Source organism: Ischnura elegans, chromosome 9 (assembly GCF_921293095.1).
Source record: "Ischnura elegans chromosome 9, ioIscEleg1.1, whole genome shotgun sequence".
In the NCBI taxonomy this organism is placed as follows: domain Eukaryota; kingdom Metazoa; phylum Arthropoda; class Insecta; order Odonata; family Coenagrionidae; genus Ischnura; species Ischnura elegans.
Genome location: NC_060254.1, coordinates 18,575,323 through 18,591,239, shown reverse-complemented (window position 1 = coordinate 18,591,239; position 15,917 = coordinate 18,575,323). Strand labels below are relative to the sequence as shown.

Genomic DNA, 15,917 nt, shown 5'->3' with positions numbered 1-15,917 from the left:
ACATCAGGAATATTTACCGTTTTTTCGTTTTTTTATTATTTAAAAACGAATTTTAGGAAACAATAGCAATATTTAGGAAGTGAGGTATGCCGTCGCATGTTTTCTGATAAATTCTGTGCATTTTGGTACCTCATTTGTAGAGTTTGGTTGCGTATAAGTTGAGAAAAAGGTATCTATACAGTAGAAATAATATAGAAGATTGAGATTGGACGAAAATTGCGATTATAATTTTCTGATACAATTACTATCAAAATGGGTGAGATTGCGCAATTGGTTAATACTTGCTTAAAGTTCTCGTTTAATTAATCTAAAATATCGGTTGTTTCAGAAAACTATAATCGCATATTTACGTCCAGCCTTAATTATGTATTGTCCTTAAAAATCCAGAGTATCTACTTACATGTCTAAAAGACTTAATAACCAGGAAAAATCGTTTCCATGGTAACTGCAAAATGTATTTAAAATGCTTGCGTTACCGTACCTCGGTAACTAAGGAGTTTCGATCCCATTTTTATGGACATATAATGCTTAAAATTGTCTCCCGTTCCACCTCCTAAAGTATTACAGATTCCTCCTGGAACACCCAGTACGAGCGTTAATGTACGTTTGTATGTTGAACCGAATTATTTTGATTTCTATATGTATTTGGTATGTTTGGGGTTTCCTCGCATCAGTTGAAAGAATGGCCGACGTCTCTTCTTTTATGCCGGACACCTAGTCAGAACTAATAATCTAGCCTTTGTTGCGTGTCTGCTATGTCTGACTTAGGGAATGGATTTAGAATATTGTGGACGGTATTTCTCCTTTGCATAATTATTGAAAGAGGAAAATTAGTGATGATTGAGTGAAGTAAAAAATTATAAAGAAAATTATAGCTTGAAGAATTCTCGGGATCGCCACCGGATCATGTACTGCTGAGCCGTGCCACGCTCTACGCTATCGGTCGAGCAGCTTGGCGGGTGGTGAAATCCTCCGCCAAAGGAAATGCCCTCCGGTCAGTAGGGGCCTAACATGTGTGGTGGAAAAAAAGACCCAAACATATAAAAGGGAATGTTTCTCCGCGAGCGGTGTGCATTGTTTCGCTAAAGCTCTTGTCAAGCACTTGGGCGTGAGAAGATCTGCCCTCGGGCCGTGACCTAAGGCACATTTTTCGACCACCGCTCTTACAGCCAAGGTAACCATCCTCCATCCCTTTATCTAGCCTCGCCTTTACCCCGAGTCTTTTCATTGGCAACCTGGCCACTACAGTTCAGAACGGTTTTTTTTGTAAATCGACCGTTTCTTTTGTTATTAAATTTTGATACTCATTTTCTATCGTGCCTTTATACTCCTACGCATACCCCGGACCTCACAGTTCGTTTCACTGCATTACAGATCCCATGGCAATCGCGAGAACCGTTCATGCTATCAATTTACCGGGAAAGCACCAAATCATTATTCATGGAATATTATAATTTAAATGAACATATCGTTTTATGCATGGGTGGAGGTTATTCTTTTTTGAGGTGAAATTGGTCGCGGAATTAAATCCACAGTGATACTCCAATTATTCTGTGCACAAATTTGTTGGGGAGTTGCTATCTCTTCTCGCAACTCAAGCCTGAATCACAGGATAATCTGGACTATTTCAGTTCCCAGCTAGGACTGTAATTTCAGCACGAAGCAATAGAAAGCTCAAAAAACCCTGAATTTATGTGTACTGCCTGAATATCGTACGATCTTAGGAATTAAACAAGGCCTCTTTCAGTTGGTTTTTTCTTTGCCGCGGTGAACACTGTTTTTCGGAGAACAGACTGGAAGACTACTTTAAACTATCGAAATTATTTGGAAGTGAAATTTAAGCACGCGGTAATTCCCACAAATCTTTTTTTAATACATAGTTATAAATAATTTTTCGATCACAATGCAAAAGTTCCTGATTATATTGCACAATGGTCTTACCAGGTCTTATTGAGAGCAAGATCGAGAAATCGTACCGTATCAACGGTGAGAACGAAATTAGTAGGATGCTGGCAATGACACTAAGTTTCCCATGTGCCACCCCTGTGCCATACAAAACTGTAAACTGCAGCACTTTTATTTGGATATTGTACCAAAACTTACAAATTAAAACATTAAGGTGCAACAATCCAAATTTATACGTATGTATACATACCTTCAACGTATATTCAACGTTTGTAAACGTTTTAGGTATTTTCCCATGACTATTAAACTCACATACCATGATTACGTCGATATTGCGATGTAGCATTTGATAAAAAAAACAGTGCTATGGCTTTGCTAAATTGAGAGCATCAGGTCAAGATACGTACTTAGCGAGGTCGGTCTATTCATGCAATATCTGATGCAATATTCAATCGTTCCTTTTGCTCCTCGTTATTATCTGCGAGGGAATCATGCAGCAGGTGATTAATATACTTCACGCTCAAACGAATTGATTTTGCTCCCTTCCTGAATCGCCGCCGTAAATCGGAATCAAGCAGCAGACAATTGAGACCGAACGCTGGATATTCATTTGAAGCAATTGCGCTAGTCTATTGACCAAACACTATTCATACTTTTCAGTAAATATGAGGTACAACAGGAGATTATTAACCCATAATTAAAGCCAACGCAAGAAGCCATAACAGCACAGTTATTCATCTGCTAGTGCGTTTAATGGGTTCTACAAATAGAGCGGTAGTAATTTATATTTGTCTATAATGATGAACAATCGAATGCCGTTCGGTAATAACAAAAGAATTGATTATTTTATATTTCACACGGATAGGCAAACACTTAGACACTTAGAGCAAATATATGCGTATCTTATACTCTTCCCAGTTCTTTTCAACCGCTTTATACTATATATTGTATTATACTCTATACGTCTATATTGATGAAATACTACACACTATCTTTAGCAATCGTTTTGGATTTATGAGTACACTATTTTCATCTTGGGAAGGTAACCTGGTTTTATATTAATTGCTATTGTTTTTGGCCACTGCCCATTAGGTTTTTATGATATTTTTTTCTACACATCTTATAATTTTTCCCGTCTCTCTTGCTTTTCAGCTGAATATTGAATTCCCATATTTTTCTGAAGTTTATAAAGAGAAAAAGGTGAGTGAGTGGAAAGAAGATCTTCGTAAAAACTATGCTGTTGACTTATGATGATGATCATAACTCGTCTTGAGTAATACTTTACAGTATAATAATAATATTAATAATAATATCGTTTATTTTCGTAGGCACTGGGGCCCATGAGAAAATGTAAGTACAGCTTTCCACAATTCACATTGAGATAGAGAAATAAGAGACAAAAAGTAAATAAATATATATACAGTCAAATGTGAACAGTGCATATCGCCTAGTGCATGAAAAAAAAGACAATACATTGTTTTCGACAAGAAAATAAATAAATAATCGCACTTAGATATAACACACTAATTACAAAATTTAAGGTGACAAACAAAAGAAATATGAACAAGAAATATGGACATAAGAAAGTGAATATAAGCAAGAAATATGAACATAAGAAAGTGAATGTAAACAAGAAATATGAGCATAAGAAAGTGAATATAAACAAGAAATATGATCATAAGAAAGTGAATATAAACAAAAGAAGTTTAACTTGGGGTTAAGGAGGCATTCTTCAGAAACCCATATGCGTTATGTTTAAACCTATTGATATTTGTACTGCTTCTTATTTGGGCTGGGAGAGAGTTCCATATTCGTGAGGAGGTTACTATAAATGATTTGTTCATATGAGGCGTGTGATGTTTTGGAATTTTGGAATAATAACTTTCATTAATTAAGATTGTAAAATGAGTTTTTTTCATTTCGATGATTTTAATGAAATTTTTTTCAGTTTGGTTTAGTTCTTTTCCAAAGAATTTTAAGATTCTATTCTATTTTCGCTATAAAGGGTATTTGGTTTTATTCTAATGAAAAGGTTGCAAGATTGTTGGGTAGTGCACCTACCCAATGCGATCGCCCGTTGAAAAGGCTGAGCCGTCAAATACACAGTATGTTCCAAGAGTTTCCGTTTTGAGGTCGAGAAGTCAAAGTGCTCATTCATTCAGATCCAATTCTATGTGTCGTTATGTGAAAGCATTGTCCTCAAATTAGCACAGAAACTACGACGAGTTTCGAAGTGTCGATAGTTAGACCTACAGCAGGCATGTTTTTTTTCCGTTATGAGATTAGGGATCCGCAAAGTTCGTGAACTGCATCGCGTTGAGTTTCAAGGCTTTGGCAATTTGAGATATCGAAATGCAATTGGCATAAATGCGGCTTTGAATTGTCTTTGATTCAATTTATCCCAGGACTGGAGTCATCCATTTGCTTGACGAGACTCACTCCGTTAAAGATTTAATCATTGATAGCCCAACTTTGAGGAATATTGTAATTATAATGCGAGTAGCAACGAACCAATAGATACAAGTAAATTTCATTTGTAGGTCAATTCCCTACATTTTATGCAAGGTGTCCCATTTATCTTGATCACCCGAAATAACTTTTTATCCAGGTGCAAATTCAAAAATGTGTCAAGCAAATGTTCATAAGCCGTCAGGGTCATAACCCTAGACGTGGACGCGGTTGTGGTCCCGGGCTCAAAGTGACTTTTGTGTTATGTTTTGACTTGCTTGTCATTTGTTTACTGCTAACTCCAGTAAGTGGACGAGTTTCTTATGCTTTCATAACGTTCTGTTTATGTTAATGGTCCACTATGCTACATTTTTGAACAAGTCTTTATGAGAGGAAATGAAATGCCGAATAAAAAATGCAGGGTGTCATTGAAAAAAACATACCGTTGTTCATATCTTTGTAATTAACAAAGCTACAAGGAAGGCAATCATGCTGATTAATGTCACTCTGACGGCTTGTGAACATTTGCTTGACACATTTTTGAATTTGCATCTGGACAAAAAGTTATTTCGGGTGGTCAAGATAAATGGGACACCCTGTATACGACTTTTCTTAGCTTGCCTCTCCTGTTTCATCGATGGAATCATGTTACTGATTTTCAACCCAATACCCATTGTCGGATAGGATTGACATTTTTCCACACTTGCTTGCTTTTGATGACACTACAATATTCAACAATCAGACATATTATTTTTTATCGTGTACTATTTAATTGATTAAATATCTATGCGTCAAAATAGTTTTAACTTTTCTCAATAGATGCTATTTCTGTTTGACACTGAATGTCGTCGGAGGAAACGAGTTCCAGCCTGGCCCATTCCGAAATTGTATTTTTTCAAATTTCACCTTATTTTATATTTCATAAGCACTTTTTAGTGAAAAAATAGTTTATTTTCAAATATATATATGCTTCTAGCGATTAGGTGTGGGTGCCAATCCTTTATTAGCTATCAGGATCTTCTTAATATTTCTAATAAACCTAGTTAGCAACCACGATTGACTCTCCTGGTGATGAAAAGATGATATTTCCCTTTAAGTGCATCTTATGCTGCTTTTTGGAAAAAGCGCGTTTTTAAATCTATTTTTATTTTATTTTTATCAATTTAACCGACCTCTCACGCTGAAAGTTTCTTCGGAATGTTACGGTTAATTATCTAATTAATTAATGAATCGTTTCACTCTAAAGAAGCATCCAGTACGAGAGGAGAAACGTCATTAAGCGAAAAAAACGCGGAATTAAATCCAAAAAAGAAATATTATAGGTACTTGTGATTAATGGCTCGAGAAAGTTTCAATCATATTATCACTTAGTAATATTCCGTACCCCGTTTTGTTCAGTCACATTCGGTATTAAGTGCCTTATTCTCAAGAGCATAACTACCTTTTGTCGAAATCGTTTTTTTGAGCGTTTTCTTGAAAATTACTAAGTCGTTACTACTCCCTTTATCATTAGCAAATGTATATATGGGAGAAGGAAGTTTTTGATGATTGTATTCTACCCACTATTTTGATTTTGCCATTTTTCTTACCTTTTTCTTTATTAGAGTAAATAACTTCTTCAGGTGTGGTGTGTCTGTGGGGATACTCTTGCACGCTGAATGTTAGTGATTTTTCAACCCCTGCCAAACACCCTTGAGGTTACTCGTAGGGTATTAAATAGTTATTTTAATATGTCTTCGATAAAGGCAGCTTTTTTACACCCAGATATTTATTTTAATCTTTCCGATCTTGATTTATTTTTTCCCAATTTCATTCGGAGAATACTATGAAAAGCCTTGTAAAGTGCTCCCCAAACTCACCAGCTTTGGCTCACGTATTGCGATGGTATTGAATGTATACACCATCGTATCGAGGTAACCGAGTGCGGCTGTACTCGACCGCTCACCCGCCTCGAGTCCACGGTCAACCGCTGACTATGAACGGATTCGGACAACTCGTCAGCTGTTTGGGCGTTCCGCAACAAATTTGCTTTTTTTAATTCTGTTACTAGTAGGGTCGTTCTGGGGAGATGCGGAAAGATAGGTGCAAATGCTCGGGTGGGCGGGAGAGAGCGACGATTATACGGTATGATACTCCACTATTCGTCGTCGAGCGGCGAGCCGCAGGTTTCCAATTGCTCCGCCAGAGTGCGGGCTCTTCTCCAATTTCTCCGTAAAAAACGTCATATAAAAAAATACTCATTAGCAGCTGACCAATTTTGGCCTAGTATGAAAGCCGCTTTAAAGAGATCTAATCCCATAGCATATGGGTTTGCTGTGAAAGACCTATTGAAACATTTTGTGTGATGTTCAGTTTGAAAATATAATAATTTTTTGAGTTTCTCGGTCCTGTAAAACCATATGTATTCATAACTTTAGCTTGAAATTTGTTATATTTTCTTGAAAGTTTGGAAAATAGTTGCTATTACTTAAAATATTAGAAATTTTATTTTTATTTACTTCAAATTCCCAAATATTGGTACATATTTGGCTCTTTCTGCAAAATCCGGACATAATGTAAGTTTATTAGTTTACCCTGAACCAACTAAATACTTTTGAATATAGCTGACAAATTGTGTACACATTTGGTGGAACCTTGTCAAGAAAAAGATTGTGTCAAAGAAAGTTGATGTAATGAGCCATTATCGGGTTTTCTGATTAATTTATATCCATCCAATTAATAATCAATAAAGTAATTTCGGTATTAGAGGTGCGATTAAATCAATGAATAGAATAATTATATTTTCAAAATCAGTTTTACTTTCTTTGTATTACATGGCGAAATTTTTCACCAGGGGAAGCACACGCATTCAAGTTTATACGGTTCAGCACATGAGCCGTTCATGCCTTTTTCCCTCAAGCAGTAGCGGAAGCATTTGTACTCATTTCTGGGACATCCATGTCGGTCTTTCAAGGCTGCAATTTGTGTTACTCGAGCTGTAAATAAAAACCAATATAAATTATTATTGTTATGGTGCAGAACTCGGTAGATATGTTTCTTTGATGAATAACTATTACATATACTACTTCTCTCATAAATAAAGCAACTCGGGTTTCGATGAATAATCATTGTCATCAGGTATAAAGTATTATTTATAATAATATAACATCGTATAGGCGTAAATTATTGTATGATGATATAACATAATAATTTACGCCTGATGAAGATGACTTGAAAACCGGGTCACTTCATTTAAAAAAAGAATTTGTATAAGTAATAGTTAGTAAGGATCCAAGAAAGCTAAAAACGGAATTCCACTCAGTTAAAAATGAGTCAGTGAATTTGACTCGGTATATTCTTTAAATCAGGTATACCACTCCCTGCATTCCCTCAAAAGCTCCTATTTTTAATGGAGCTATGCTAATGCAAATATCATGATAAAACACAGTCATGAAATATACAATTAATCCTATACTAACCAGCCTAGGTTTTGGCAGATCGTTGCAATTTACTCAGTGCAATACCCGGCGGCGGTTGGGTACATAGAGGTAAATATGTAGACGGGGGATTTCATTGGTAAAAATTGGAAGGGGAAAAAGTTTTCCCCTCATACACCAAACCGTTACAAGATAAAGCAGCTTCAAAATACCACGGAGCTGCCCTGGGTCGGCTTACATAAAATCAAACTTAAAAAAAAATAAATCGGCTAAATCAATTTAAAATTTTATTTACTTAGAAAGTTAAAATATCCAACACAGCGTCGCCTCGAAAAGTATGTTTAACTAAAACAATTAGTTTTAACGTTGAAAAAAAAGCGATTTCAAATAATAAATATTCATAACCACTATTTGTGCTCATTTCTGTGCTGAATAATCCTCATTTATTGGTTTTAGTTTTGAATTTTAGCTCAGCTAACTTTATAATCGAATAAATACTCTGTAACCAAATTGTAACAAGTACAGCCTTGTCATGAATAATAGCCGCATTGTTATAAGCAGCTACGCGCCGAACAGTGTATCCAAAGTCCTAGAATTTACATATTGAAAAACTCATTATTTGTATTTAACTTTTAATTTAATTTTTATATAACTTTATGCAGCCCTTTGATAAAAGAACAGAATAATTTTATCATACATTTTTCTTTGCGAATCCTGTCCTAGGTTATTCCAAGGTTAACCACTCGAGTAACTCCAAACCTGAGCATTATCAAAAAGCATCGGCCTTGGGAAGGGAAATAATCACCCTTTTTTCACGCACCCATGGATTAGTTTAGGGTGAGCTCTACAAACACGGCCTGTAAGATGGCCTCCGCGGCTTTATCGTTGTGTCCGCATGACGTTACTTGACTCTGTGTTAACAAACCGTGAAATACGTGACGTAGAGGCTTCAGTTCCCTGCCGGAATTACTGAGGTTTGCATCAAGTGTCGCGTGTTGTCGATTGAAGCAGTGAATAGGATCCATATTTCCTTTTTTTCGGCGTCCTTTAACTCCTTTAAAACTTTAGTTTTAATCTTGAAATTTTCAGTGTAGGTATATAAAGTAAGCTTAAGTACCAGTAACCATTTATAAAGTAAAATTAAGTATCCATTTGCCTTTAACTCTCAGGTAAACAAATTTCATCCCACGAAATACTGAAGAAAACATTGAAAATTTGATACTTATAGCTACATTGTAGACAATGAGTGGAAAGACCTGTAAGGAAAATAGGAAATGTTCACCTACCAGAACTTGCGAGCATAAATCCGGCCACGATGCAAATGGCTATGAAGAACAGAGACAGAAGCCTTTGGAACTTCATAGTTGGGGGTTAGCGAGGAGTAGATTCCAAACCTGGAAAACGTATATTATGTTTCTCATTTACTGTAAATAAAAATAAATTTTGTATTATAAAACTGTTTAAAGCTCAAACCGTTAAAGAATGAGTATTTTGATTGTGAATACTGAAATAACTATTTCATTTCATTAAAAACGGAAAATAAAATAATATGACATTATTTCGAAGAAACCATAATAACATTACACGTTTCTTTCCCCAGCAAAGTTTTTTTTTTATTTGGTGGTGCGAAATGATTTTAAATCTGCAAATAAAATAGCAAAGTGAGACTAAATTAACATTATAAATTGCCTGTAGGCTAATATATAGAGTGAAATGTATATGAACACAATGGAAACAAAATTATTAAGATGCAACGATAGAACGAAAAGTCTCAAGGCACGATTTAATTGAATAAAAATATTTTTGTGCTCATTATGTCATTTATGCACAGTCTTGGACACGAATCTCACCACATAGGAGCCGAAAAATAGCTAATTCCCGGGTAAAATATGAATTGGTAATGCCGCGGAACTTGCTTCTGTACGACTCTGCATCGGAGAATAGCAACTTATTTATGAGATGAGCCTTTTATTAGATGCGATCGAAAAGGGTATGAAGCTCACAAAAAAATATTATACCTCTTAAAAAACTAGTGTACCTGATGATGATTCAATACTTTGAAATGCGTTGTACTCAACTAAAAGTCTAAATTCAAACTTTATACATTAAAATACATGGAAATACATATTCAAAATTTACCTTTAAGTCTGATGTTGTTTTTATTTATTTACAATTTGGTTGCTTGGATTTCTTTCTTTGTTGGTTATGTCATTTATTAAATTATGATAAATTTTGCTGAGGTAAGTAATGTCTGTTCTTTTATTGCAGCTTTTTTTATTTCTGGATATGTGGTACATTTCTTTGAATAATCTTTTTGATAAAACTGGTTCTGTATCTAAAATTTTGGCCTCTTCGAAACGAAATGAGTGACTGTTTGTAATTGCATGATGCATATATAACTGCTAATGCACAAATTTGAATTTTGGTCTTAATTGATGCCTTATGTTGTGAGATCCTATTTTTTAAATATTGACATGTTTGGCCTATATAATTTTTATCACAGTCTTTACATGGAATTGAATAAATGATATTGCTTCTAAGCTGCATAGGGGTATTTGACTTAAGTTTAGAATATATGAGTTTATGTTGGGTTTTATAGTTTTTATGTGCTATTTTAAAATTTGTTTTTTTGAATACTTTGGTAATTTGTTCTGATAATCCATTTATATAAATCATTCCTCGATATTGGTCTGTATTTGTGTTTGATATATTTGTTGTAGTTATTGTATTGTGAGTCTGTGAAGATGATTTTTTATTTGAATAGAGTATGTTATTGATTAATTTTTTTGGAAAGTGGTTTTTTTCTAAAATATTACCAATTATTTTCAAATTTTTTTTATGGAAAATCTTATCACTTAAACTGAGTGCTCTAAATTTGAGTGCCATGGCCGTATTTATTTTGTGCTTTGGAGGGTGGTGGGAATGAAAATTGTAAATAAATAAAAACAACATCAGACTTAAAGGTAAATTTTGAATATGTATTTCCATGTATTTTAATGTATAACAACTGTAAAATTGCCTGTATTTAACTAATTTTGTATCATACATTATCATTTTTATAGCCCTGAGGATGGACAAATATAATGTCCGAAACGTAGGCAAAGTTTGAAAAAATAAATAATATTTATATATATATAAAATTCTAAAAGGACATTGCAGAATATTGTCTTTGTTAATCATCGTAACATGTTCCACAACATCTCGTTTGACACCGTTTACTCTAGTAGTTCAAGCATTTAGTCAGAGGAAAATCGGTACATCAGAAATGATAGCAGGAAGATAATTGAGTCATAAATGGAGGCAGTGGCGCGAGTAGGAATATGCTTTGGGGGGATGGGATGGCATGAGACCCCGCCCCCGCCCTCCAGGCAACTGGAGGGCTCAGGGGGGTAGTTCAGGAAAATTTATGAAAAATAACAATCCTAGATATACATTGTACCTACATCATTTTGGAACTAATTATTTAACCTAGGCAGATACAGTAATTAAATTTCAAATCTAGGCAATAGTTTGAAATGGCTTATTTATTTCTCAGAATCTTTGGGGGGTACCCTCATTTGTTCCCTACGCCACCAAAAGGAGGTGTCTATGAATACGGAATGGCAAATGTGAGGATAGCTAGATAAGAGTGTGAGGAAAAAGCTAGTGAACAGTTTCACCTGAATTGCAAAAATCCATTCGACAAAATATGTCTTATTTTCTCGTTTCTGTCGGACCTGAAAATATGGAAGCGTTCTAAAATTATATTCTCCGTGTCGCCCAGAATGATATTTGTTCATGATTTGAAAAGCATTTTTGAACAAGATGATAGCGCCAGAGGATGGAACCAGAAAATAAACTTTATGAAAGAAACACCACCTCTGGTATTTTTTCAATTATTAATTACTTGCATCACAGCTATTTAAAAATTTTAGTTAACAATACCTTAGTTTATTGTTTTTATCAGAAGATAAAAGCCTCGTATCATGCAACATTAGTGTTATTCGTCGAGAAAACACCGGATCCTTCAGAATTATTTCTTATGACGAAGAATACTTCTGGAGGATGAGTGAGCGAAGAGGGTGCGAGCTAAAAGTTTTCAATGAGAAAGATAATACCAAAGACTAGCAGTGCGAACCTGCCTCTTACACTGCCAGGTTGATTCTGTTGTGCTACCTTATCTAAGTCGCCATGTCGCCTATCGTTATAGCGCTGATGATTGTCATATTGTTGCACCTGTTGCTGGCTGCTAGAGTTTTGAAAAGGAGAACCACTCCAGTTGGGAGGCTGGAATCATTTGTGGCTTGCCAATGTTTGCCTCCCGTTTCGTGGGAAGGTTGTTTTTGGTCCGTTTTTGTACGTTTTTTGACCGCAAATTTACGCACTGTCTACAGATGGCGCTGGTTTAGTCTAAAGTTTAGTCTGTAAAATGTGCCTGAAGGGATTCTGCGTCGAACTCCATCCCTGTAGCATTTGGTGCGACTGAGATAGACCCTAAAGCGGGGTCTTCACCCTTTTTTAATGCAAGGGCCAAAAATCAATTTCACGTCGTCCCGAGGGCCTAAGTGCTCCACGTCATCTTACCACAACGTCAGTAAAATTTATAGACACATAATTTCAATTGCAATCACCTTTAATGGTGAAAAGGTTCGATCAATCAATTCCATTTTTGACAAAATTCTTATTTTAGACGAGTGTGTCAATATTTGATTTAATTTTTGTAGTTGCGATAAAATATTTTCTTCAGCCTCTAGTGGCCATAGGGTGAAGACCCTTGCCCTACAGTGCGACATCGCAAAATACAGACGGAATGATACGCTACAAACTTAATATACTATATAGAAACACCACGATCTCTTTTTTCCCATTCGCGGAGTTATGAAGTGGGCTTTACCGTCTGCTTTATTCTCGACCTGGTGAATGGGCGGTGAAAGAGCACAAAGAAATTTCAGGGACGAGAGCAGACGCGCGGGGGCGCAGGAAGCATTAGGGAGGCGCACTTTTCCTCGTCGTACTTTCGGGAATCGGGAAGCCTGCATTGCGGCTCCGTGGGCGGGAAGCGGTGGAACTGGAATCCACGAAAAGTCACCGCGTGACAGGAAGTTGTAATCTTTGGAAAAAAAAAGCACGCAAGAGTGTCCCTCCCGGAACATTTTCCTGACCCACACCTTTTTGCAACTCCCTTCGTTCCCAAAGACTTACCACGCCCACGCACAACAGACCTACCGCTTCCTCTGAACTTTCACCTTATTCCCGATCACGAACGAGAATAGAACAGCACAAAGTATAGTTCTTAATTTAAAAACTTCCGTTATCATTGCATCATGCCCTGCATGCATCGGATCACACCTTATCCAACACCCAAGAGGTGCCTAGGGGTCGTTATTCAGTTTAAATTTATGCCTAGGATGTTATGGGGTATTTTTACGAAGATTCACCCGATTTGTCTATAGTTCACGAAACATCAACTCAATCCTCATTGGGAGGAGTTTTTATGCTACCGATGGAGACTATATTCCTGCATCTAATGTAAGTACTTTTAGGGCATTTTTAACTTTAATTATATATAAAAGAGGATGTCTGTTTCTCTGTTCGCTATTCGTTTCCATAAGGCTGCACAAAATGCGGCATAGGTACACCTCATGCTCTCGGATGCCATCGTATTAGTTTCGGTAGCGTCTGACGTGTCCTTTGCGGTGTTTTCACATTACAATTTGTTACACCACGTCAACGTTTGCGGTTTGGAAATCCTGAATAATACGCACACCTCTTGACACGCTCAAAGAGAAAACCTTAAAATCCTATATGATTATGAAATCCAAGTTCCCCGCTTCTCTAGATACTGTCCTTCCCGAGCAACGCGGGGAGACCTGCTAGTATTTATTAAGGAGTACGTAATGGTTCCAAAACAATTGCTTTTCAATATTAGTATTCTGATATGTCCTACCCAGCAGCATGTACAACTATGCTTTCCATGGTGGAATTGACGGCTACAGAATACTCCGTAAGTCAACTCCGTAACGAATTCACTCTCACTCAAAAGCCAAGACTTGTGCGTACCCCATCACAAAAATCGCTTCACTGGTCAAATTCTCTCACTCGATGACCTACGCACTTTTTTCTGACTGCACCGAAGAAAAGTTCCTCCTTCCCGGCCCACAAAGACATGAACCTAATAAAATACAAGCTAAAGCTGCGCGATTCGTCAAAAACCGCTGATGGCGATCAAAAAGCTTTACACTTTTGTTAAACAAATTAGACTGGGAGTCGCGAGGGACTTCGAGGCTACGCTCTAGGCTTAGATAGCTTGAGAAATAGATAATGGATATCTTTAACAGTGACATGAAGAATATCATATCAGAGCCTCACTGTTTCCAGGTCAAACAGAAACGATATATGAAGAGAGATATTATGCCGAACGGATAGGTATGGGAATTCGTTTTTCCCTCGCAAGGTAAAGGATAAATGCCGGGAGTAATTTCGTAAGAGCAATTAGAGCATTTCATTTTTATGTGTAAACGCCTGCTGCCCCCGCCACATACCTATTGAGGCAGCTTACGGGGTAGTATGTAGATTTACCGAACTCACAGGATTAGTTATTCTCCAATACGTTCAGAAGGAGATTCAGCGGCATTGCCAATTCGGCGTCAACTCGGGACTCCATGAAAATGTCGCCGCTGGACAGGAATTTGTAATCGTTGGAGAGAAAACATCCAAAAGTGTCCCATCCGTAACGCTTTCGTGATCCAGCACCCTCCACGAAATTCAAGATTGTTACTATTACTTTAAGGCTGCATCTTACCTTAAACACCTTCTAATGTTGTCTGGAATCCCTCAAGTGATAATAGCGTTTGAACGTGAGGAGCAAAATGACGATGCGTCCACGTTTTCCTTTCGCCGACTATCTGTTTGCGGGCTAACGAAAGGTTCTTTTATAGCCTATAACAGCGCCGCCCTTGTTGACGACGTTCGAGTTCCTCTGCAATGGAATTTAAGTTGTTATGCTCTGCAGTATTTTGAAATGCTAGCATATTAGTAGCAAATTGGCTTCCGGCCATCAATAAATTGCCTCTTTTTCATTAAACAATTTTTTAACGTGAAATATTACATTGTGTACCACGTGTTTCAGATAAGGGCTTTTGTATCATAACAAATATTTGGAGCACTAATTGCAAAACAGGATGGAGAAAAAAATAATATCCGCTGCGCATCAAGCACAAATGTAACAAACAAATACACAGAATATGGTATCACTGAAATCATAATTCCATGTATTGCTTACTGAGCGCATTGCTTGATATTATTTGATGGATTCATTTATTTTTGATCGCACTCTGTGATTCAATTCTCGAAAGTCGTTGAGTGGCCTCAGAAATCCACCGCAGGTACTCTCAAATATGTAAAGCAATGACATTCATTTTTAATTGGATGTTATTTTCAATTTGCATAGGAATAATGTTAATACTTCTTTGAGGATAGTTACAGAAATGTGTTTTTAATACGGCAATATTCCCCACTGTTAATTGACAAGATAAAATTTTTGAAAAATAATTTATCCTGTTTTTTATGGGTAACAAATAGTGATTCTTTAAATTTTTCCTTATTTGGTGTGCAACACGGAATTATGTGTACTATAATGTCCGAATCAGAGTATATTTTTAAATTTATTTACAAATTTATAAAAAATGAATAGTATTTATTAATTCTTCTTGTGGTTTTTATTTCAATTTGGTGAGTTACTCATAACTTTCCACCCTTTATTCATGCAGTTTACGGCTGAAAGGTTTTATAACATGCATTTAAAAATTCACCCTCGCGTGCGCTTTTTTTTTTTAAATTTTATCATGAGTGGGGAAAATTGTGGTCCAAAAATTTCATCCGGTAATGATGAACGTTGTAATTGCATAAAAATTGTGTTAATTGAGTGCACTACACACCATTTGTACCTTGAAGACGATGTAGTAAAATTGAAACCTACGTTGTAATCAATTTTATAATCGTGGAAAATAGCATGTTATTTATTTAAATATGGAAAAAGTATACTCCATCAAGCATGAATCTTCGCATTTTACAATGGTGATTAGTTACCCCCTGCCAAACGTCCTAGAGGCGGTTTACATGGTATTACATAGATGTGGCTAATTCTAGGTTGAGCTCTACCGACACCTA

The 15,917-nt window shown here is 36.3% G+C and overlaps 1 long non-coding RNA gene across 2 annotated transcripts; it reads right to left on the bottom strand.

Moving 5' to 3' along the window:
- Nucleotides 1–7,128: 7,128 nt before the first annotated feature.
- On the bottom strand, nucleotides 7,129–14,705 carry LOC124165613. 2 transcript variants are annotated; one of them, XR_006866268.1, is made up of 3 exons: nucleotides 14,551–14,705; nucleotides 9,056–9,193; nucleotides 7,129–7,328 (listed from the first exon to the last, which is right to left on the bottom strand). It is a non-coding gene; the product is annotated as an uncharacterized LOC124165613 (long non-coding RNA). The 2 variants fall into 2 exon arrangements; XR_006866267.1 differs by having other exon boundaries at nucleotides 9,056–9,163; nucleotides 14,551–14,694.
- Nucleotides 14,706–15,917: the final 1,212 nt, after the last annotated feature.